Below are 24,190 nucleotides of genomic sequence, written 5' to 3'. Positions count from 1 at the left end.
GGTCACCCTGCCAGCTTTTCTGTAGCCAAGCTTTCCAGGAGACCCACTCATCAACTTGAAGCTCTCTAATGAGCCTGTGAAGTGTCATCCAACCTCGGTCCCCATTTCTCCGAGCTCTCTCAGTGCTGTGATGTATGGATCAATCCAAGTGCTTCTGGTCTTTGAAAGGCTCAGTCCAGTGGCAGCCCTGGGATTCCAACTCATTTGGTGACCCTTCTGCTAATTTATAATGTAGCTGACACACTCTGCCGCTGTTTTATTTGTCTCAAGTGAATGTCAGTTGGTACAGAGGACAAAGCATTTGGGAGCTAAATTAGCGACGTCATTGCATGAATTACTTAGATCTCTCTGGGCTTTGCTGGTGGCAAAAGCATCTGCCTGCCAACGCAGGAGGTGCGGGTTTGATCCCTGGGTTGGGAAGATAACCCTGGAATAGGACATGGGACCCCACTCTAGTATTCTTGCCTGGGAAATCCCACATGGAGGAGCCTGGCAGGCTTCACCCCATGGGGTCACAAAGAGTTGGACAGGACTGAGCACACTCACACCATGAAATTCAACACCTGCTCTTTTTCCCACTTCCGACACAAAGAGCCTCTCTCTGACCCCTAACACTTCAACCCCCTACATCCTACACCTCGAGATAATTTACTCTGGGTGAAGGAGCACAGCTAGCAGTCTCACAGTCCCAAATATATAAATAATAATGAGAACCTTTAATGCAATCAGACATAAGTTATGCAGCAGACATCAATTACAGTGGATTCTAAAGGTTTGATCTAGAACCCGAGCGGTGTTACATTTAGACTAATAACTGTACCCGTGATTTATGTGTTTGCAACTAGAATGGTTTCAGTGCTGCGATATATGTCCAAAGTAAAATTTATAGTCTGCTACAGAATGTATAAATAATGAACAGCCATATGTCATCACACATTTAAAATCGTGACTCCTTCTGCACCAGCAATGGGGTAAAATGAATTAAAATCTTAAGTTCATTGGGAATCAACTTATTTGGGAGCACTTTAAGAAACAGGCACAAACGCAAGCACTAATTTAATATTTTTTTTCCCCTGAGTCAAAGAAAAATGGCTGTTGTTAAAATGACAAACACTCTGGGGAAACCTCAGGAGTCATCAAATTAAATAACGGCAGGGGAGAGAAGCGAGGAGCTGGCTTGGTTGTAGTAGGAAAGATGATGGGAAGGAATTTTTCTGATGCTGCTGTGACCTCAAATTATTGCCAGGGCCTTTAACATGGTCAAAATGAGTAAAATAAGTCGATGGTGGCTTTCTGCTTTGCTGTTCTCCATAAGATTAGTAGGAAGCTTATGGAAGTTGGAGAGTTGCTATTGATAAAAGCAGAGAGCCTGCCACTTATAAGTCCTCATGGAGACTGCACAGTCACTGTGAGGCTCTGTCCTTTCATCTGAAAATGGGGCAAATCGGGTTCACTGGACGTGAAACAGAGCAGGAGTCTATGGTCCTGGCCCTCCTTCACCCGCACCATGTCTTTTGCCTGCCTTTTGCCTCTGGAAAACTTTAGTCAAAAAATAAGTTTAATCAGAGAAGTGAGAAATGCTGAAAAACAGGAAAACAGTCAACAGAGTCTAAATAATAATGATAATGTAGTCATTAAGCCCAGCTCAGGACTTCAGTTCTTTCTCAAGGGCGATAGGTAATATTCTGAGCCACACCCTGTGAGTTGTCTTATAGATCCTGAAACACTTGATGGAGAAGTTAACCGCATGATGACTAGGCTGTACCCAGGACTTGAGCTGCCATAATTCCGAGAACTGACTGCAAAGAAATGGGAACAGGTGTATCCCGGAACTTGAGATTGCGCTGTGCTTAGTCGCTCAGTTGTGTCCGATTCTTTGCAACCCCGTGGACTGGGGTTCTCCAGGCAAGAATACTGGAGTGGGCTGCCGTGCCCTCCTCCAGGGGATCTTCCCAACCCAGGGATCAAACCCACATCTCCCTCATTGAAGGCGGATTCTTTGCCAGCTGAGTTACCAGGGAAGCCCAGAACTGAAGATTCAGTTCAGTTCAGTTCAGTCGCTCAGTCGTGTACGACTCTTTGCGACCCCATGAATCGCAGCACACTAGGCCTCCCTGTCCATCACCATCTCCCGGAGCTCACTCAGACTCACGTCCATCGAGTCAGTGATGCCATCCAGCCATCTCATCCTCTGTCGTCCTCTTTTCCTCCTGCCCCCAATCCCTCCCAGCATCAGAGTCTTTTCCAATGACTCAACTCTTCACATGAGGTGGCCAAAGTACTGGAGTTTCAGCTTTAGCATCATTCCTTCCAAAGAAATCCCAGAGAGGATCTCCTTCAGAATGGACTGGTTGGATCTCCTTGCAATCCAAGGGACTCTCAAGAGTCTTCTCCCACACCACAGTTCAAAAGCATCAATTCTTCGGCGCTCAGCCTTCTTCACAGTCCAACTCTCACATCCATACATGACCACAGGAAAAACCATAGCCTTGACTAGATGGACCTTAGTCGGCAAAGTAATGTCTCTGCTTTTGAATATGCTATCTAGGTTGGTCATAACTTATCTTCCACGGAGTAAGCATCTTTTAATTTCATGGCTGCAGTCACCATCTGCAGTGATTTTGGAGCCCCCCAAAATAAAGTCTGACACTGTTTCCACTGTTTCCCCATCTATTTTAACTGTATCTAAAACAACCAAGATGATGCTAGTTAAATCACTCATGACCAGTTGAAGATGACTGAGAGATGACTGCGCTGTTTCTGCATGTAGACTCCCCCTGTACCCATTCTGTCTATAAATTGTCTCACCGCCTGCTTTTAGACAGATGTCCGCCACCTTCCCTCCTTCAGTTGCTGGCAGTGAAATAAAGCAACTTTCCTTTCCACCAACCTGGCCTGTTTATTGGCTTTTGAACGGCAAGCAGCCAGACCTCCCCACCCCCCTATACACACACACCTCCTTTTAGTAACAGAGTTTCTGGGCGGCTTTTAAAATAGTAATGAACATGGAGGAAACAACCAGTACCCTCCCTGGCACAGGTGTTGGTCCTCAGTAGATGTTAACTCTGGCCTCTTTTTTATAGTTCCCTCAGTGGAAGAAAAAATTTTAGCCACCGACCTATGGTGGCTCAGTGGTAAAGAATCCGCCTGCAAGAAATGCAAGTTCAATTCCCGGGTCTGGAAGATCCACTGGAGAAGGGAATGGCAACCCACTCCAGTATTCTTGCCTGAGAAATCCCACAAACAGAGGAGCCTGGTGGGCTACACTCCATGGGGTTGCAGAGTCGGACACGACTGAGTGACTAAACAGCAGTGAATGAAGAGAGGCATGGACCATATCTCCTTCATTTTTCTATGAATAATGCCTGGATAAGGATGAGTGGTTATACCAATAGGAATGCATCCTTGTTGAATGAGTCAATGAATCAATACATGTTTTTCCATGGCTCTAAGAACCACTGTGGAAGTCCAAGTGTTAGAAAGAGATATGAGGCAAGAATATGTTGCATATTTGAGATTGCTGGAGGGAAATTAAGTGGTCCTCATTAATAAATTTGCAGAAAACCAAAGCTTACCTCCTTGGGCTTCCCAGGTGGTGCTAGTGGTAAAGAATCTACCTGCCAATGCAGAAAACCCAGGTTCAATCCCTGGGTTCGGAAGATCCCCTGGAGAAGGAAATGGCAATCCACTCCAGTATTCTTGCCTGGAGAATCCCAAGCACAGAGAAGCCTGATGGGCTACAGTCCATGGGGCCTCAAAGAGTCGAACACCACTGAGCACAAATACCTCCTTAAATTCCTGGACTATTTAATCTTTGGCCATTAAATCCTTTAAAAACAATCTTGTCCACCTTGGTGAGTTCTCAGATATGTTGACAAGAAGGTCGTCTTTCTTCCTAACTCCAAGTTCTCATGAATTCATGAGTTTCCAGTGATATGATTTAGTAATGATTGTTGTGAGGGGTCTGGTTTTGGGTGGGCGGTGTGCTCCCCCACTCTCTGCTTGCTAAATGGTCTCCAATTACTGTGTTTTGATGTCTTCTTTTGATTTTAATGTTTTTTGTTGCTTTCCTCAAACTTTCCATCCCTACTGCTGCCAGATCTTACCTGTCATGAGTCCCCCTAACTGATTGGAGAACTGAAAACCTGGTACCCATATGTTTCAGGTATGTATTAAGGCACAAGAAACTATTGTTGATTAGTGTCTCTTGCAGTTCTATAGGTGGATGGGGCTCGATGGTTTTTACCTGCAGTTGTCTCCTGCGATTCTAATCAGATAGCAGTCACCTGAAGGCTCAACTTTGGGCTCAGTGTCCAAAATAGCTCATCCCAAGGCCGATGATTGATCAACCCAAGGCTATCAGCTGATGCCGAGCTGGGGCTGTGGAAGGGAGTGTGGTCACATGGCTTCTCCTTGTGGCTTGAGCTCCTCACAGCTGGGTTCTCAGAAAGACTAGCCCAATAGCACACATCTTGAAAGACCCAGGTGGGAGCCATAAGGCTTCTTATTATTGACCCTGCATCACTTCTTCCTCATTCTATTGGTCAAATTTTGGAAGACACCACAGGAGTGAAATATAAGGAGACATGATTCCCATGGTTCACGCTATCTTTGGAGGCTGGCCCCCACCTCAATTATGCAAACTGTGTCTAGGATGTGGAATGGGAGTTTATTGGTATCTTCTGGACCATCCTTTTGATTTCACAAAGACTTTTTTCTTCCACCACTTAGATTCTGATTATTTGCCTATAATCTAGAAAAATTGTACTGAAGAATTTACTTACAGGGCAGCAGTGGGGGAACAGACATAGAGAATAGACTTGTGGACATGGGGAGAGGGGAGGAGAGGGTGAGATGCATGGAAAGAGTAACGTGGGAACTTACATCACCATGTGTAAAATAGATAACCAATGGGAATTTGGGAATTGGCCGTATGGCAAAGGAAACTCAAACAGGAACTCTGTAGCAACTTAGAGGGGTGGGATGGGGAGGGAGGTGGAAGGGAGGTTCAAAAGGGAGAGGATATATGTATATCTATGGCTGATTCATGTTGGGTTTGGCAGAAAACAACAAAATTCTGTAAAGTAATTATCCTTCAATTAAAAAATAATTTTTTTAAGTGGAAAAAAAGTTAAAAAAAAAAAAAGATTAGCATTTACATGACATCTGAGTAAATAAGGCTTGGCAGTATTGAACATTTGTTTATTTACTTTTGGCTGCATTGGGTCTTCCTTGCTGCCCTCAGGCTTTCTCTCCTTGGGGCGGCAGCGGCTGCTCTTGGTTGCTCTGCAGGCTTCTTATAGCCGTGGCTTCTCTTGTGGAGCGGAGGCTCTAGGTGAGCAGACTTCAGAAGCTGCAGCACGTGGGCTCAGTGACAGTGGCACGTGGGCTTAGCTGCTCCGTGGCCTGTGGAATCTTCCTGGAACAAGGATTGAACCGGTGCCTGCTGCACTGGCAGGCAGATTCCTATCCACTGAGCCACCAGGGAAGTCCAGCTTGGCAGTATTTTCAAGCGTATTGACTGATAGATAAAAGTTGTTCACGTATCTTATGAATTCCTTGCTACAGGGAACTTTTGACTCCATCACTTAACGAAATCAGCTTGTTGTTCACTTCCTTCTGTTCGGTTCCATGGTAAGTTTTGCTGACTCAAACCAGGTTTTTACCTAGGCTAGTGGTTGGAATAGAGGATGAGTTTGTTTTGTGTGTGAGGATCTGTTTAGTCACTAAATCGTGTCTGAGTCTTTGTGACCCCATGGACTGCAGAACGTCAGGCTTCCCTGTCCTTCACTATCAGAATTTGCTCAAACTCACGTCCACTGAGGTCTGTGATGCCATCCAACCAGCTCATCCTCTGTTGCCCCCTTCTCTTGCCCTCAATCATTCCCAGTATCAGGGTCTTTATCCCAAATAACTCCTCAGTGCAGTAAAAAGAAAATGATTATCCCATATGCAGGCTATTTGTTGTTCCATAGGTCACAGCTGAATGGAAAGAACCCAAGAGTCAGTGTATTGTGTTCCATCAAATAGACACATAGTGATTTTTTTTAAAAAGTAAGTCCCTATTTTTAAAAATCATTTGGTCATTTCCTTCTCTTCTGTAACTAAATCCCTACGTCCATCCACAAATGTTTCCTCAGGATAGATTTCCGTTGTTCATTTCTATCTTTACTTCACCCACATGACAGTCAACACCTATACAGTTTACAGCTTCTCTTTCCTTCACCAAATTATATGGCTTTCATACGGCTTCTTGAAGTCATATACTGAAGCACAAGTATTCTGAACCATTCGGTTAGCTAGGATGTGATTCCTATGAAGCTGTTCCTTGTCCTCCCTATGTTGGTCTAAAATTAAAATCAGGTTAAAATAACACCAAGTCCTCTAGAAACTTCCCCAAGCAGCTTGAGAGACTGAGGGATAGGGTGAAAAGAACTCCTGCTTTGAGTCTGGTTGTTTAGCTGCTCCGTTGTGTCCAACTCTTTGTGACCCCATGGACTGCAGCCCACCAGGCTCCTCCATCCATGGGATTTCCCATGGGTTGCCATTTCCTTCTCCAGGGGATCTTCTCAACCCAGGGATCAAACCTGCCTCTCTTGCTTTGGCAGGCAGATTCTGTACTGCTGAGCCACCAGCAAAGCTCTGAGTCTGGAGAGAAGGTGTATTTGGCATCCCACCTGGTCCCTCTCCAGCTTCGTTGCACTGGGCTGAATGTTTCCATTCTCTGAAGCTTCATTTCTTCCTCGGTGAAATGGGATGAATAAATCCTCTCTCAAATGAATGTGTATGTGTGGAATCTGGAAGAGTGGTACAGATGAGCCTAGTTCCAGGGCAGGACTAGAGACGCAGATACAGAGAACAGATGGGTGGACACAGAGGCTGAGAGGTGGGCACAGGGGAATGAACTGAGAGAGTGTCACTGACATGCATATATTATCCTGCGTGAAATAGGTGGCCAGGGAGCTCAGCTGCTCTGTGATGACCTAGAGGGAGTAGGGTGGGAGGGAAGTCCAAGAGGGTGGGGATATATGTGTGTGCATATTTATATATTTGCTACCTGCATATATAGATTACCGAGGACTGCCACATCATTCCAATAGGTCAACCCCGAAGATTTGCAAGACTTTTCCTCTCCAAAAGTTATCTCTACAATACTAAAGTTAGAGAGACAGCTCAAAGAAAGTTAATTCTTTCTCTTTGGAGCTAGCTTTGGCACTGATCTTCAAAAGTAATATTGTATTATCAGTTTCCTATCACCAGGAAGGCAGGATCAGTCACTGACAGAGCCCCCAGGTACCAAAGAAAAAACAACAACCCATCTCTGCCACCCCCTGCTCCCAGCTCCAAAGTCCCCTTCATGGTGAAGAAGACTCACTTTCATCCCTTTGGAAGGTGACAGCCTGCTCTGCTTCCCACCTCGGGAGATGTAGAAATAATAAAACTCAACTTGTTCTAGAGAGAAGCTGTCAGCCACAGGAACCCCTCTCTTGCCCAGCATCATTGGGAAGTGATCTAAAGTGTCAGAGAAAACATTATTGATTTTTTAGTCTGTTTTGTCAACTAGTCAATAAGCCTTGCTTTTTCCTAGATTTTCGTTCTTCCAGCTCCCAGCCTCTCAGCTCTCTGCAGCTCGTATCTTCTCTCCCTTCTTCAGTTTTTCTCTGAGCTGCTTGCTTTCTCTGTCTCTCTCTGTCACTTGAGCCAAGACCTAATGAAAAAAGGATCCAGGAAAAAAAAAATCTAGAACAGAGTGGGTGGTGGGAGTAAATTTGATGCAGTTGGAAAACAGAGAGAAGACCAGAATGTCTGGAGAGGAAGAGTTAGCAAGGGATGCTGGCATCCCAAGGAGACCCTTGCTTCTGTGTTTTGGAAGAGTTGTTTGTCCAAAGGATTGAAGCTAAGAATGTTGAAATTCCTCTTCTCAAACACTTTCCCCCAGCTGGAAGCTGAAGTTGAAGATGTACTCATTTGATTCATCCTTTGGAACATGGACCCAAGAGCTTATAATATGTAGGGGGTGCCTGAGAGAGGATCACCTCTCCTCTGATAATAGTCTTAGAGTACAGAGTGCACGTGTGTACATTCAGCTGTGTGTGACTCTCTGCAACCTCGTGGACTGCAGCCCACCAGGCTTCTCTGTCTATGGGATTTCCAGGCAAGAATATTGGAGCGGGTTGCTATTTCCTCCTCCAGGAAATCTTCCCGACCCAGGGATTGAATCCATGTCTTCCGGGTCTCCTGTATTGCAGGAGGATTCTTTACCAATGAGTCACCAGGGAAACCCTGATAATGGTCTTGGGTTTCACATTTCGGGTCTAAACTGGGAATCTTGATTCAGGAAGTCCAATTTATTCACAGGAATAAGAGAACACTGAAGTCTAGACTATCTTGGGGGCTCCCATATGAGTGATCACTATATTTAAAAATGAGCACTTGTTCAAATGCTCTTAAAGTGGTGTTTTATTAAAGCGTTCCCCTCTTGTTACAAAAGAAGCATGTTTATGTCTAGCCCAAAGCCAAAAATGATAAGAAATACCCAACCCATTCTATATGGAGATAACCAGCATTAATTTCTTTGTACACAGCCTCTCCAACACATTCGGTATTTTCTTTTTTCCTCCATATGAGATTATATTTTATTTATTAACTTATTTTTGCATTCATTCAGCAAATATTTATTCAGCCCCTATTGTGAATCAGATGCTTAGGATACAGACTTGAACAAGACCGATATTGTCAGTGAGCTCATGAGAAAATTTAGCAGAGAAGATATATTTTTAAAAAAAATCCAGAAGACCTGTGGTTCTGCAATGGCCAAATAAAGAGATTCTACCTCAGTCTCCTCTCAGGCATCACCCAAAAGCAGCAAAAAGAGAAACTGAAATATCTACTCCAGTTTTTGAAGAAACTAGGGCTTCCCTGGTGGCTCAGATGGTAGAGAATCCACCTGCAATGCAGGAGACCTGGGTTCGATCCCTGAGTTGGGAAGATCCACTGGAGAAGGGAACGGCTACCCACTCCAGTATTCTGGCCTAGAGAATTCCATGGACAGAGGAGCCTGGCAGGCTACAGTCCATGAGGTCGCAAAGAGTAGGACACGACTGAGAGACTTTCACTTCACTTTTCACAGGAATAACCTTTAGTTCATCATTCAGACAGACACAGACACTGAAGGCTGAGCAGGAAGAGGACAGAGATTCTCCATGAAGAACAAAGTTTTTTAAAAATAGAGTGTATGCTAAGGGGCCCAACCACCAATTTATTTCATAGCATCAGGAATAGTACATAAAGAGAGAGCAACCAGTGTCGCCTCTTCCTTGAAACACACGTGCTCATAGGCCCATGCACACATGCATACACACATTCACACACGCGTGACATTTTTGTAGGAAGCTCTCTGTAAATGAGGCAAGGTGAGGAGAGAAACCCTATAACAGAAGTAATTTTGCAGTTCCTGATCTGGGTTATCTGGTTTAAAAAAAAGAATAAATTAACAAAAGTGTTGCCAAGAGTGACAGAAAATTTAAGCAAACAAGCTATCAGTGAATGTTGTCACAGAGTCCAAAACAGTCCACAGAAACACTAGAGGCAGATGATTTGAAAAGGAAGTTTTACCCGAAGTTAAAGGCTCAGATAACTCTCATGCTATTTAATCTCTTCCAGAGCCTGGGAGAGGAGGGGTGGCGTGGAATGAAACCTCTCAAATTCTTGTTATAAACTAACTGTAACATCGATGGGCAAACCCCTCCAAAGAGAGCATAGACTAATTTCATTTTGATCAAGCAGAATCCAGAAACAGACACTAAGACTCCGTGACAAAGAGGTGTGACCACCTTGCCATGGGGGAATTTGCTTCCACCCTAAAGGAAATCAGTCCTGAATATTCATTGGAAGGACTGATGCTGATGCTGAAACTCCAAAACTGTGGCTACCTGATGCGAAGAGCTGACTCATTGGAAAAGACCCTGATGCTGGGAAAGACTGAAGGCAGGAGGAGAAGGGGATGATGGAGGATGAGATGGTTGGATGGCATCAGCGACTCAAAGGACATGAGTTTGGGTAAACTCTGGGAGTTGGTGATGGGCCGGGAAGCCTGGTATGCTGCAGTCCACGGGGTCACAGAGTTGGACACGACTGAGCGACTGAACTGAACTGAGGTTTTTGGTCTTCCCCAACCAGTAGATATTGATGAGAGGTGAGAAGAGGAATTCAGGCAAGTTTTACCGGGGCTCCTACAGCTGCAGGGGGAAGCAACAACAACAGGTTCCCCTGCTTGCTCCCTGAGAAGACAGAGAGGGAAGAGCTGGTTCCTTAGATGGGGTGAGGCTGCGGCGCTGGCTTAGGTGGTTTGCCCATCCCTTTGAAGGTGCAGGGGGCACGTGCAGTACCCTGCTTTTGCTCCCGGCTCCTCAGAAGTGACAGTTGAGGTTTTTGGTCTTTTTGTATCTTATTGTCTAGAATTTCCCCCAACTGCATGTGCACACAGATATTTTTAGTCCCTTATAGTTTCTTTGGATTTTGTGGCTCAAGGAGACGTTCGTCCGTGTGGGATTCCCTGGTGACTCGATGGTAAAGAATACACCTGCCAATGCAGGAGATGTGGGTTCGATTCTTAGGTCAGGGAGATCCCCTGGAGAAGGAAATGGCAGCCCACTCCAGTATTCTTGCCTGGGAAATCCCATGGACAGAGGAGCCTGGTGGGCTACAGTCCATGAGATCGCAAGAGTCGGACACAACTCAGCAACTAACCAGCAAGAGCAAAGCATTGCACGAAGGGTCCCCTGTCCCAGCCTGTCTCATCTTGATTACTGTCAAAATGTATAACGAGCCCCATTTTTGGTGTTATTTTCTCACCCTCCTCCCTAGTCTTCCTGGCGCTTCCAATTTCCAAGACTTCCCCGGTCTGGTGATGTTGTAATACTTTACTTGTCACTAATGCATCTCTCAGTGGTCAGTATTAATAACCTGTTTCTCCCTTCTGCTTGTCTGGGCCACTGTTCCATCTACTTTCTATCTTCTATATAATGTTAAAATCTTTCATTCACAAGGTCTCTTCCAATGCCTTTATTCCTGTGAGCCTTTAATGTATTCCATTCAACTCATTGGATGGCCTTTTCAGAGGAAAACTCACATATGGCACATTTAATCTATTTAATCAGTAGCTCTTAACATAACACTTTAAATAAAATCAATACAATATCATATTTGTGCCAAAATAGTAAAATAATTCCTAAGCATCATCAGATATCTAGTCGAATTTCCCCAATTGTACCATAATTGTGTTTTATAGCTTTTCCCCCCCAGCCTTAGCATTTTTAATCTGTTTTTTTAAAATGTAGCTATATATTGTGACTATATGACCATGTCAGTGAATATTAGTTAATCACCATCCTAATGAAGGAAAAGTGGTCATTGTATAGATAAACCATAAGGGATGTCAATATTTGCCACTTCGTAACTTCAAATAAAACTAGAATGAACTGCTGGATAGCTGAATGTTTTTACACATGTATGCCCTTTAAGTTCTGTGTCAGCAAGCACAAATGATACACCAGAAAATGTACACATGGTTAAGGCATTAGATTTGGCCAAACTTCCCTTCTGAGATTAAAGTCAGTTTTTGGAGAAGCTGGCTGTGTGTGCAAGCACTCATTTTTCTGATCTAGCGAGCATTTTTGTCAGCATTTCGCTTTTTTCTTTACCTACTTGAACAGAAGAAAATGACACCTGTTTTTGCTTAATTTGTATGTGTATCTTTCCTAATAACAGTGACTTGACTTCTTATGTTTACTGGCTATTTGAATTTGTTCCTTTTCCTTACCCATTTTTTTTCCTTATCACGGTTTTATCCTTTGACTTAGGGGTTTGAGTCCTGCTTTAATTCTACCCACTCCATTTGAGGTGTGAAACCAACGTACTCAAGCCAGAAAAGACCATGGTAAGCAGGAGAGCTCTCTCTGGTTAGATGAGTGAGGTTTTTGCAGAACTGAGTTCCTGTCACTGTAGACATTTAAGGAGAGCATTTAAGTCTTGGTCATTTGGTGGAGAGTCACAGGACATATCCAAGACTCAGATGTGAGGATGAACTAGTCAATTATAAGGCTTCTTACAACCATTCTGTTAAATTAGGGTGTAGGTTCAGCTGCTTCAGTTCATGTCTAACTTTTTGTGACCCCGTGGCCTGTAGCCCACAAGGCTCCTCTGTCTATGGAATTTTCCAGGCAAGAATACTGGAGTGGGTTGCCATTCCCACTCCAGGAGATCTTCCAGGAGATCTCCAGGAGATCTTCCCGACCCAGGGATTGAACCTGGGTCTCCTGTGTTGCAGGCCGATTCCTTACCATCTGAGCCACCCGGGAAGCCCCATCTCCCTTTACCCTTTTATTTTTCACCCCCACTGGCAATTTTTTTTTTAACCTCTACAAATACCTACCTGATAAGTATCAGGTTTTTCTTGTCAGCTGAGTGACATTGCTGAATTCCAAGGAATAGAACAAAACAAGGATAACATCCCAGACTCAAATGAAAACCCTCTTAAGGGTGGCTTTCCAGATCACTCCTGAGAATATCAGCAAGACAACTGAAAATGCATAGTAGCCTCTGTTCGCCAATGGCTTTATCTGGTTTTCATAATGTGGTAACCACCCTATTAGCACTTCTTAGAGGCATATCAGCATTTATTGCTGATGTCACTGAATATGTGGTCGACGCTGTTTCTTTTCTGCACTTGGTTGAAAGTAAGAAAAATCATCCACAAGTCTTGAGCACATAAGATGAGTCTGACCCTGCACTAAATTGTTTATATACATGAACTACAGTGATTTGGGGCTTCCCAGGTGATGCTAGAGGTAAAGAACCCACTTGTCAATGCAGGACACATAAGAGATATGGGTTCAGTCCCTAAGTTGGGAAGATCCCCTGGAGAAGGGCATGGCAACTCACTCCAGTATTCTTGCCTAGATAATCCCAATGGACAGAGGAGCCTGGCAGGCTACAGTCCAAAGGGTTGTAAAGAGTCAGACATGACTGTGTGAGTAAGCATGCATGCACACACACACACACACACACACACACACACACACACAAGTGATTTTATCTAGCAATCTGGATTCCCAAGGGTTGTGTTCCCTTTAGAAAGTATTCAAGAACATGCCACCAACCAGGATTATCACTTCCACTCGGCTAATCTAACATGGAATCTAGGATAATAGTTAGGCCTGAATACTGTAAACCTAATAATGATTAGCAGTACTCTTTCTGAAGAAAAGAAACTGAATATAAAGCATGGCTCAGCTGTGCTTGCAGAACAGGTTCACGAAGGGCATGTCACATCCTTGGCTTAACTTCTGACTCTTGCTTTGTGAAAGTGCTAGTCGCTCAGTCGTGTCAGACTCTTCGTGATCCCATGGACTGTAGCCTGCCAGGCTCCTCTGCCCATAGAATTTTCCAAGCAAGAATACTGGAGTGGGTTGCCATGCCCTTCTCCAAGGGATCTTCCCGAACTTGTGATCAAACCCAGGTCTCTCACATGGCAGGCAGATTCTTTACCATCTGAGCCACAGGGAAGCCCAAAAAAGACTCTTGCTTTAGGACCCAGGATATTAAAAATACTTCTATGGTTTTTCAATTGAACATATAGCTTCTTTTTTGTTATTTGTTAAGTTTTTATTTTATATTGGAGTATAGCCAGTCAACAATGTTGTGATAGTTTCAGGTGAACAGCTAGGGGGCTCAGCCATACATATACATGTATCCATTCTCCCCCAAACTCCCTTCCCACCCAGGCTGCCACATGACATTGAGCAGAGTTCCGGGTGCTGTAGTAGGTCCTTGTTTGTTATCCATTCTAAATACAGCAGAGTGTACTGTTGATCCCAAACTCCCCAACTATCCCTTCCCCCATCCTTCCCTCCTGGTAACCATAAGCTGGTTCTCTAAGTCTTTGAGTCTGTTTCCATTTTGTAAATACATTCATTTGTAAATAAATTCATTCTTTTTAGATTCTGCATATAAGGGATGTCTAAGACATTTATCTTTCTCTGACTTCATTCAGTATGACCGTCTCTAGGTCCATCCATGTTGCTGCAAATGGCATTATTTCATTCTTTTTAATGACTGAGTAATATTCCATTGCATACATGCATGACATCTTCTTTATCCATCCCTCTGCTGTTGGCCTTTTGGGTGGCTTCCACGTCTTGCCTATTGTAAACAGTGCTGCAATGAACTCTGGGGAGCACGCATCCTTTTGGACCATGTTTTTGTCCAGATATGTGTACATATAACTTCTAACGAAATTCATGGAAGGATTTTATTCTCTGGGCACATCAAAAATTCTACTTTCGTGAAAATAGAATCTCCAGTGGGATTTTAAAAAATTAGTTGACCTAAGTCTCTAACAGTCTTGTTCTAGTGAATGGTTGGCACCCTTTGTGATGTGCCACTGAATGAATCCTTTCTAAATCCCCATACAGGATTGACTTAAAGAGAGCAAGGAGGCAGATACCCACCTCCACCCATTTTCCTGTCATCTTGTGCCTCCACACCCCAATAGGTGATGAGATGTAGGATTTTATCCTTGGCTAGACCCTCACCCTTCTGTTCAGAGGACACCATGACTAAGTCTTTCCATGGTTTCTGATCCATTTGCGAATCCAGTTCTTGGTGATGGGGTAGTGGGGAAAGCAGTAAGATAGAAATTGTTGACTGCTTTAGGGAGCATGTGCAGTAGCTGGGTCCATAGGGTCTAAGAAGACGGGACTATCTTGATTTGGAAACTCCGAAAAGCACTCTAAGAAAAAAAAAATCAAGTTCAAGTTAATTTAGTTAGAAGTTGAAGAAAAGACCAGGCGTCAGACAGCAAGTAAGAAACGAAGACAGACAAAAGAAGTCAGACAATAAAAGGTCCCAGTCATTTATCCCTGTGGGTGACTGTAGATTAATTCCCTTGGAGACTCTGGTAGTCTGTGTATGATGCAAATGTTATCCCATCTGAGGAGTGAAGTGCTGGGGTTATTCTTCCACCAACTCCCTTGCACCATGGATTGAAGTGTATTTGGGCATGATGTTAGTTCCCAAGTCTTCCAGCCTGCCATCCAGTGGGCAACGCAGACACCAGTGGCTAAAGGAAGCCATCAGGCCATCATATGCCTGTGCTTGGAGAGCCGGACAACTTTCTAGATACTTTATTTATTTTGTTGATTTTTGGCTTTGCAGAATCTTCGATGCTGCGTGTGGGCTTTCTCCAGTTGCTGCACGGGGGGCTACTCTCTAGCTGTGCTCCGAGGACTTCACAGAGCTCTGTCTTCTCTAGAGCAGCACTGCCTCCAAGGCACACGGGCTTCAGTAGTTGTGGCGCACAGGCTCCGTTGCTCCACAGCGTATGAGATCTTCCTAGACCACACATGGAACCCATGTCCCCCGCATTGGCAGGTGGATTCTATACCACTGGACCACCAAGGAACTCCCTGACCCAATTTTACTGAAGCATTAAAGATGAGGGCATATGGGCAGGGTTGGGTGGCATCACCGACATGATGAACATGAGTATGAGTAGGTTCTGGGAGTTGGTGATGGACAGGGAGGCCTGGAGTGCTGCAGTCCATGGGGTCACAAAGGGTCGGACACAACTGAGCGACTCAGCTGAACTGAACTGGGCAAGGTACCAACCCTTGCTGATAGGGTAAGCTTTTGCCTTACCCCTGAAAGAGATCTTCATTGCTCTTTAGTTCTTAAGTGTATCACTTCTCTTGGGATTTTGGTTTCCTCATCTTAAAATGGGAATGACAACACTGAATAGGGGTACTGGATTTCATTCAGTGGAATCTTAGGCTCAAATGTACCTACTGTCTCATTCCTCTGAAGCTTGAGTGTGCTTGCGTATAACACACCCAGCAATTACTTTAATAACTCACATCTCCGGTGAATGGATACTTTGAAGATCCTTCTTCAAATTCTTGATGAACATCTGAGACTTATCGGTATTTTTTACTAGATTAAAACTTCTGGTAAATTCTACAGCCCTGTGAAAACACTCCTAAAAGCAGAAAGATGAGCATCAAACCACTTTGCCATGGAGCACGATTTTTTTTTTCAGATGCAATTGACTGTTTAATCATGCTCGCATTTCTGGAGGGAGAGCTTTTGGCGGGTAATACGCTTTAAGAAATTTGGACAAAGAGAAACTCAAATGGAAATACATGACCCCAGCCCTCAGCCACTCCGCACTTCATTATTACTGTGTTACCATTTGCTGGAACGGTCCTCTGTCTTTCAACTCATCCGTAAAAGTGGAGACAACAAAGTTGAAAATCGGAATCAGTGGAACGTGGGCCTGACAGAGCATCTGTGAACTTAATGATGCTCCTCAACTGAATGTGGCAACTGAATCTCCAGAGACACTGGGAGTCTTCCCTCGCCAGTTTCGTTGTATTTTGCAAGTGTCCCCCACCATGTGCATCAAGTGAGAAGAAAGCAGGAAGGGAAAATGGCCTGGAGGTGGTGGGAAGAGGCTCATGGCCCTGTGCAGAAGCGACTTTTCCCTTCAGTTGTTTCAGAAGGAAATAAGGAAGGGGAAAGAAAGGCTTCATGCAAGTCTACGTACTTCCTCGGTGAAATAGGACGGGAAGAGAGGCTCTGTGGTCTTCCTTATGGTGTTTCCATGAGGAAATGTGTAGAAGGTCCTCATTGCATCTCGCAGGAGGGATGGTCTGCCTGACCAATTGGGTAAAGTACCCATGACCACAGGCACCCGTTTCCTGATTAGATGGAGCAAATACATCTCTGTGTGTGGGCTTAGTTGCTCAGTTGTGTCTGACTCTTTGCGACCCCATGGACTGTAGCCCACCAGGCTCCTCTGTCCATGGAATTTTCTAGGCAAGAATACTGGAGTAGGTTGCCACTCCCTTCTCCAGGGGATCTTTGTGACCCAGGGATCAATACTGAGTCTCCTGCTAGGCAGGCAAATTCTTTACCATCTGAGCCACCAGTGAATACCTCTAGCACCTGTATGTAAGAGGTCTCCTTCTATCCACGCCCCCCACCCCACATTTCCCAGTGCAGTTGCTTAGTAACATACCTAAAGGCTTCTGCCAAGTCTACTTCATTCTGCAATCTCTCCCCATCGAAAATGAATCATGAGAGAATGCATTTTCACCCTCAGATGCACCAAAGGAGCCAAAGACCTCTGCTGTAGTCAAGGGGAAGGTCACGGGCAGTCTAAGGAGGGGGCGAGGATCCTTCCAATGACACCGCCGAGAATGGGACAGACTGCTGGCGAATGGACTGAGATACTGCCACAGCCTGGTTAGTGTTGGCACCTGAATTGGAGCACGTGCCTAGGCCAGTCCTGTGGTTTCCCCTGGTGGCTCAAATGGTAAAGAATCCACCTGCCATGCGGGAGACCTGGGTTTGATCCCTGGGTCAGGGAAGGTCCCCTGAAGAAAGGAATGGCTACCCACTCAAGTGTTCTTGCCTGGAGAATTTCATGCAACAGAGGAGCCTAGCGGGCCATAGTCCATGGGGTTGCAAAGAGTCGGACACAACTGAGCAACTAACACTTTCACTACTTTTCAAACACAGTAATGCACAGACGTGGTCCCTGACTCCAAGGAACTCACTGCCTAGTATGTGTGAAGGAAAGTGGAGATCTATGAGCACTTTAACTTCTATTGATAATGAAGAAGCAACCCCAGGGTCCGTGATGAGTCTTAGGGCAGGTAGGAGTAAATGGGGGGGACATTCCTTACAGGTCGGAGAGGACTTCATACTGGAGATGACATTTGAAAATAACAGTGAAAAAGGGAGAGTGGGAAGCTTCCCTGGTGCTCCAGTGGCTAACTCTGGCTTTGAATGCAGGGGACGTGGGTTCGATCCCTGGTTGGGGAACTAAGCTCGCATATACTGCAGAGAAACTCAGCCTGTGTGCCACAACTAGAGGGCCGATATGCTGCAGCTACTGAAGCCTGAGTGCTCTGGATCCTGCGCGCTGCAAAGAAAGATCCCGCATGAGGCAATAAAGATTCTGTGTGCAGCATCCAAGACCCAACACAGCCAAACAAATGAATAAAGGGATAGTGGGGGAAGTGTGCAGACAGAGGAGCAGAACAGTGAAATCCTGGAGGTGAACTCTGCATGATTTTTGGGGAGAGGGTAGCATTTCACTGTGGCCGAAGCACCGTCCTTTCTCTGTCTCTTAGACGGAGCAACCAGAGCTAGAAAGTTCAAGCGACTGATCAAAGTCACAGGTCTAACCTTGGCCTTAGAATGCATCACCCAATGTTGCCTCCACTGCACCACCCAGCTCCCCAGTCTGTCTGGATCCCTACCACATAAGGACCTCCATCTCTGATTCTTGTTCAGCTATTATGCCTTCCTGCTTCCTGAGTGAGATAGGGTGAGTCTAAAGTAGGAAGCGAAGAGAAATGAAACCTCCCAACTCAGGGCAAAGGCACCATATGTCTTCTAACTCCTGGGCGCGATGGGGAGTCTCTTTAATGACTTTCCTAATTCTACCCGCTTCCCCGCCCCCACCCTTGCATCTCAAGTGTTGGCTGCACATATGGTGCCTCTCCCTTCCCAAGGAATTGCTTTTACTGATATCATTTCCTGTCACAACCTTAATATTCTTTTAATGGACTGCTGTTGCTTGCTGCAGAGTTAATCTGTTATCCCTTGTTATGGAGACCTCTTTCCAAATGCCAGAGCAGAGAATCATCTTTCTGAGCTAAAAGCAACACTTTCTTTGTGGATCTGTCAGTTTCAAACTTTGACTTTTAAATGATGGGTGTATTTTCCTGGATTGTGGAGTTTTGAGTTTGTGTAAGACATGATTATTTGAGATGCTTTCCACTGTTAGTTATAACAACAAGAAGAACAACAAAAATATATACCATTAAAAAATAATTCTATTTAACTGATAAGTCCAGCTGTAGAATGGACTTCAGGTAAAAATGGACCTAGCAGATCCCCCGTATCACCAAAGACCAAGGTTTTCTCTTATGTCTTCACTTCGCCTTTCAGAGTGTTTGTTCTATCCTTGAGATAGGTCCCATGCTGGTTACAAAAGATTTATCATCAGTCAGCAGAATTATAAATTTGCCAAGTGATAAACCGTAGACTTGATGCTTTTGAACTGTGGTGTTGGAGAAGACTCTTGAGAGTCCCTTGGACTGCAAGGAGATCCAACCAGTCCATCCTAAAGGAGATCAGTCCTGAATACTCATTGGAAGGACTGATGTTGAAGCTGAAACTCCAATATTTTGGCCACCTGATGTGAAGAACTGACTCATTTGAAAAAACCCTGATGCTGGGAAAGATTGAAGGCGGGAGGAGAAGGGGATGACAGAGGATGAGATGGTTGGATGGCATCACTGACTCAATGGACATGAGTTTGGGTAAACTCTGGGAGTTGGTGATGGACAGGGAGGCCTGGCGTGCTGCAGTCCATGGGGTCGCAAAGAGTCGGACACGACTGCGCGACTGAACTTAACAGAACTGAAACCATAGATGAAATGTCTCAACCCAAAGGCCCCAGTAAATATCTAATCCCGTTGGCCTTGAGGGCATCACGTAACCACCCATGTCATGCGAGCAGGAGTAGGAGATGTGCTGATGGGCTTAAGGCCGGTCAGTCTAAGTCTCTGGCTCAGACACTTAGGGATCAGAGCAGGTAAGGGGGAACGAGTGCTGGGCAGGGCACCTGGGAATCAGCCTGGGCCTTGGGGAGCCACTCCAGGGCTAAGAACTCAGAACCCAAATGTCTGCGTTTGAATATCAGCCCTATCACTCACTACCTGAGTGACTCTGAGAAAGTAACTTCACGTCTTCTTTTTTTTTTTTTTTTTTAATTTATTGGAGTAAGTATAATTGCTTTGCAATATCATGCTCATTTCTGCTGGATAGCAAAGTGAATCAGCTACAAGTATGCACACATTCCCTCTTTATTGGCTTTCCTTCCCATTTAGGTCATCACAGAGCGCTGAGTCGAGTTCCTTGTGCGCTGCAGAGTGCTCTCATAAGTTATCTATTTATACATAGGATCAATAGTGCATATATGTCAACCCCAGTCTCCCAGTTCACCCCACCACCCTCCCTTCCCCCACTTGGTATCCATCTGTTTGTTCTCTACCTCTGTGTCATTACTTCTTCTTTGCGAGTAGGTTCATCTGAACCATTTTTCTAGATTCCACCTATGCGCTAATATACAATACTTGTTCTTCTCTTTCTGACTCACTTCACTCTGTGTGGCAGTCTCTTGGTCCATCCGTGTCTCTGAAAATGGTGCAGTTTCGTTCCTTTTTGTGGCTGATATTCCACTGTATGTATGCGCCACATTTTTATCCGTTCCTCTGTTGGTGGGCGTCTAAGTTGCTTCCAAGTCCTGACTGTTGTAAACAGTGCTGCCGTGAACGCTGAGGTGCATGTGTCTTTCGGAATTATGGTTTTCTCTGGGCACATGTGCAGGAGTGGGATTAAAATGAAAACTTCAATGCCTTGTCATACCAGTCACATTTTAAGGACTCAAAAGCCACCTAGGCCTAGGAGACACCGTGCTGGTCAGTAAAGATGTGAAAATTTAATACATTTCCACCATCACTGAAAGTTGTGTTGGTTGAAACCAACATACACATTCAATGCTTAATGTCATGCTATCTTTTCACAGGCAGTGATGGGGGAAAACAGTGTTAAAGTGCTTAACCAACATCCTTTTGTTACTCTGGTTAAAACGCAGGTAGATTAAAACAGTAGTAAGTTTTAATACAATGGAGAGAATAATAAAAAAAAAAAGAGAAGATATTGCTGATTCAACAAATTCCTTTGTGTTCGCATCATATAGGTGTCATTTTGCTGACTACAAAATAAAATGATGAATGATGTAAAGAAATAAGGAAACTTGTTTGATTCCATGAAAAACAAGTTCCACTGTAGGCAAATTTCACTCCTCCTCTGACCCTCCCACCTGGCCTCCCTAATCTTTCTTTTTTTCCCTTTTCTCCAAAAATCATGGTTCTTTGCAGCCAGGAAGGTCCAGAGTATAAAAATGGTGAGCAAAAGGGGGTTGGCAATTTTAATAGACACATTGAAAATGACAAGGAGCCTGGCCGCCTACTTTGGGATGATTTGGAAGCATCTCACCATTTGTGAGCCAGACCATGTTTTTATAATTAGCTTCTCTGAAAAGGACTCTGTCCTCAAAGCGTGTTGTGATTTGGGAACATGCTGCTCACAAAAAGGTTCTGCGGTGAAGGAAAGAGTGAGGGGTTCTGGTCTGTTGACTTTGCCTTTGTCTTTTCCCCTCGGCTTCTTCTCACAAAGCCTTCGATGTGTCTTTTGTGTACATGTATGGGGGCGGTGAACGGGTTGGAAGTGGCAAATTGTGTTGGTAAGTGGAAGCATTATCAAGCAAAAGAAACACATCCTCCTGTTCATCTATTACCTGGGCAGCCAAGGCCATCCCTGAGTTCCAAGCACTCAGCCTCTGTTTCCCCATCACCGCATCTGGCTTCCTGGCTGATGCTCCCTTGCATGTGTGCAGAGAGGCAGCTGGGTTTCCTTGGCGATTGACAAGCTCTGAGTGGCTCCCTCTCTCCAGGACCCATTTTCGTTGGTTCACCTTTGACCCAGTCATTGGCTGGTTTTCTCTCCATTTGGATGCTTTTTCCTCCATCTATTTTTCATGAAGACTTTATGTGTCTCTGATCGCCCCTTAACAACAACAAACAACAAAAAAAAGAGGACAAGGCAAATGAATTCTTTGTGTGAATCTCCTATGATTCGGTGTCATATATTTTAGAGCTTCTGATGGCCAAAGCAGGACTTTAATGCCCTCTGCATCAGTGGTGGGTGGGGAGGTGTAATGTGTGAATCGCAAAGACATGTCATGGCAAGAGTTTGTTTTCTCCTGAGCATTTACAAAGACTACTGCTCTTTAGATAGCCCTGGATAAAACTGCCTCCTCCTCAGGGATAAACAAATAAAAACAAAAGCAAAACTCACACACACACACACACACACACACACACACACACACACAAATAGGTCTTAAGAACTATATGCCTGGGGGTGATTTTGTCTGCATCTTCAGTTAAAACTTGGTAAACTTTTTAGGGAGGGGTCCCAAGCATAAATGTGAGTTTACCTTCTGATACCCCAGAACTTTAGTCAGGCAGAAAGAACTAGAACCCTTAGAACAGACATGGCTGAAAGTGTGGTCGCAGGATTCTATTTGGATGAAGTAGGTCTCTGTTCAGACTTTAATTATGGAATTTCAGACAGACCGATGCCTCCGGCTTCTACCTTCAGATTAGCCACCCGGCACTGTTTAAAATGAAGTGGTGGCAGAGTTTCAATGAGCAAATCTATTCATTTATAGCTGAGTGACCTTCTGTTCACCAGTATTAGGGACCTCTGGTGCCTGGTTGGAATTCAGATTTTTCTGAGTATTTGGCTCACACTTGGAATGGAATTTGGAACCCCAGCATTTTGGGCTGTGTTCTAAGTTGTTGTTTAATTGCTAAGTTGTATCCTACTCTTTTGTGACCCCATGGACTGTATTCCACAAGGCTCCTCTGTCCATGGCATTTCCCATGCAAGGATACTGGAGTGGGTTGCCATTTCCTTCTCCAGGGGATCTTCCCAACCCAGGGATTGAACCTGGGTCTCCTGCAATGGTAGGCAGACTGTTTGCCACTGAGCCACCTGGGAAGTTCTAAGAGAGGGTCATATTTGAACATGATATGCGCCGGGACCTATTTCAGACCTGAAACAGATGGTACGCAGACATCAATCTCTCCTCCACTGATACTCATCCTCCCCTGCCCCGCCCCAGTATTCCACTCTTGTTCTCTTCTGTCAGATCATCTGTGTCACAACGTTGCCTCAGCGTGAATGTAATAGCTTGAAGTCTGCTTTGGGTTGCAGGGCAAAACTCTGTCTAGTCAAAGCTATGGTTTTTCCAATAGTCATGTATGGATGTGAGAGTTGGACCATAAAGAAAGCTGATTGCCAAAGAAGTGATGCTTTTGAACTGTGGTGTTGGAGAAGACTCTTGAGAGTCCCTTGGACTGCAAGGAGGTCCAACTAGTCCATCCTAAAGGAGATCAGTCCTGAATATTCATTGGAAGGACAGATGCTGAAGCTGAAACTCCAATACTTTGGCCACCTGATATGAAAAACTGACTCATTGGAAAAGGCCCTAATGCTGGGGAAGATTGAAGGTGGGAGGAGAAGGGGATGACAGACGATAAGATTGTTGGATGGCATCACTGACTCGATGGACATGAGTTTGCCCAAGCTCTGAGAGTTGGTGATGGACAGGGAAGCCTGGTGTGCTGCAGTCCATGGGGTCACAAACAGTCAGGCACTACTGAGCAACTGAACTGAACTGAACTGATAGCTGATTCTCTTCATTGTATAGCAGAAACTAACACAACATTGTAAAGCAACTATACCCCAATAAACAAACAAACAAAAAAAATTAAAGGGCAAAACTGTACTACTGTAAGAGTGCAATTATTTCTTTTAGTAGAGACGAAGAATTCAGCAAATAGACATTTAATAGTTGTAGAAAGGATCTTGGAGGTCTTATGATTCAGCTTTTTCAAAGAGAGAAGTTGTTTATTCTAAGATACAGAACAACTTAGAGACCAAATTCTGCTCTGTTGACATTCAAGCTACAAAGAGGTGAAGCTCTTGAAATTCATTGATTCACTCATTGATTGATCCATGCATCTAACAAATACTCACTACGGCCCAGACCCCGCTCTGGTCATGGGGATTCCCTAGAGGAATAGTACCTATGCTCTATCTACAAGCAACTCACCGTATGGAGAGTGAAAAAAGGCACAAAAAGACATAACTTGTTCGTGATGAATAAAGATACTAATAGAAATATATTCAAGGTGGTGTGATCACCTGGGGGCTTCCCTGATTGCTCAGATGGTGAAGAATCCACCTGCAATGCAAGAGGCTGGGGTTCCATCCCTGGATCTGGATGAAGGGAATGGAGAAGGGAATGGCAACCCACTCCAGTATTCTTGCCTGGAGAATCCCATGGGCAGTGGAGCTTGGCCGTCTGGCACTGATGGGAAAGCAGAGAAACCTTAAGACAAACGACCACAGCACTCTCCTCTGGGCCAGGTACAGACATGCAACCCTCACAGACCCTGCCCTTGAAGAGCTCATAGGTTAG

This window comes from Budorcas taxicolor, chromosome 2, assembly GCF_023091745.1.
Source record: "Budorcas taxicolor isolate Tak-1 chromosome 2, Takin1.1, whole genome shotgun sequence".
Lineage (NCBI taxonomy): Eukaryota > Metazoa > Chordata > Mammalia > Artiodactyla > Bovidae > Budorcas > Budorcas taxicolor.
This window is presented reverse-complemented; position numbering follows the sequence as displayed.